The sequence below is a fragment of the Nematolebias whitei genome, chromosome 6 (assembly GCF_014905685.2).
Source record: "Nematolebias whitei isolate Nwh7 chromosome 6, NemWhi1, whole genome shotgun sequence".
Lineage (NCBI taxonomy): Eukaryota > Metazoa > Chordata > Actinopteri > Cyprinodontiformes > Rivulidae > Nematolebias > Nematolebias whitei.
In genome coordinates, this window is record NC_056503.1 from 47,769,729 (window position 1) to 47,771,785 (window position 2,057).

Genomic DNA, 2,057 nt, shown 5'->3' on the forward strand with positions numbered 1-2,057 from the left:
CACACACACACACACACATTTGAGATGTTCTCTCTCACACACACACTCACACACACACAGAAAGACACAAATACATTTCAGTCCCTCTGTCCGGCGCTCTACAGATGCTGCTCCTTCTCACCTCCTGTACATCTCAAGGTGACATTGCCCTGCCTGTGCGTGCACGCAGACACACACACACACACACGCACACACACATGCACATGCACACAGAGCGAGAGAGAGTCTCAAGGAGCCGTCTCCTGCTCTGTGAAACGGTGGACTCCTGGAGCAGATTCTGCACCAGGAGGTCCTGCAGGATCCCAGCAGGCCACAGTTTGTTCTGTTAAAGACAGAAAAAACCAAACTGGTTACAAAAACTAAAGAAAACTGAAAAATTTAATTTAAACTTACAGGAAGTCAGTCGCTGCTTTTAAATTTTGGTTTCAGGGAATTACTGAACAAAGCTGGTGAAACTGACCTGGACAGCCTGTTTAAAGGGTGTAACCAGTCTGTAACCAGTCTGTAACCAGTCTGTAACCAGTCTGTAACCAGTCTGCCTGTTTAAAGGGTGTCAGGTAGTCACAGGGCTGTTTGGTGTCACGGTGTGTAACACACTGGACATGGAGCACAGGAAGCTGAGGACAGAGTGTCTCAGGAAGAGACGATGACTGACATCATGTTGAAGGTAAAGACCATCAGAGCATCTCCATCAGCTTGATGTTCCTCTGACTACAGCTGCACACATCATTCAGAAGGTCCACAGGACTGGAGACAACCGGCCAGGACGTGTCCACAAGAGGACAACTGAAGACAAACTGAAGACCAAAGACTCCAGAGCAACTTCCAAAGAGATGAGAGGTGAACTCCAGGGTCAAAGGTCATCAGGGTCAGATCCCACCATCAGTCTGCTTGAGACAAAGTGGACCTGATGGAAGACAGCGAGGAGGACAACAGATCATAAACACACTGGACTTTGACACAAAGCTTCTGGGAGAACGTCCTTTGGACAGAGGAGACAAAACTGGATCTTTGTGACAACAAGTCCATCAGCTGTGTGTTCTGACCCCAAACTGAGACGAACAACAGAACCCTGTAGCTACAGTGAAACATGGAGGAGGCTCGGTTCTGTTCTGCTTTGCTGCATCTGGGTCAGGATGTCCTGAATCTGTGCAGGGGACACTAAAATCTCAAGACTATCAAGACACTCTGGATTGAAATGATCTGCCCAGAGTCAGAACGCTTGGTCTGAGTCCCAGGTCCTGGGTCCTCCAACAGAACAATGACCCAAAACACACAGCTAACACCACCAAGACTGGACCAGAACCAAACACTGGACTGTTCTGAAGTGTCCTTCTGAGCCCTGATCTAAATCCTGGTGAACATCTGAGGAAGGAGCTGAAACATCTGGAGGAGGAACCTTCAGACCTGAGACAGCTGGACCAGTTTGATCAGGAGGAGTGGACCAGAACACCTGGGGTCAGGTGGACAGAACACCTGGAGACAGGTGGACCAGAACACCTGAGGACAGGAGAACCAGAACACCTGGGGACAGGTGGACCAGAACACCTGGGGACAGGTGGACCAGAACACCTGAGGACAGGTGGACCAGAACACCTGAGGACAGGTGGACCAGAACACATGGGGACAGGTGGACCAGAACACCTGAGGACAGGAGGACCAGAACACCTGCGGACAGGAGGACCGGAACACCTGGGGACAGGTGGACCAGAACCGACAGGTGCAGAAGTGTCTCACTGGATTGACTCAAAGTGTTGGACAGCATCAGTTCAGGTCTTGTTAGTTCCATCCACATTTATTAGTAAGAATTTAAAAAATAATTTTGTTGAATCCAAACTCAAAACAAACGACTGATTTTTGTATCAGCTGGTTTTTTATTTTTATTTTTATTGATTTCATCAGTTTCTCAATTTTCATGACCTTAGTGGCGTTTTTTCATCAGCGAGCGCAAACAACCTGCTGAGAGACGACCACGCTGCTGAAGCTGCTGCTGAAGCTGCTGCTGCTGCTGCTGCTGCTACTGCTGTAGCTGCTGTAGCTGCTGCTGCTGCTGTAGC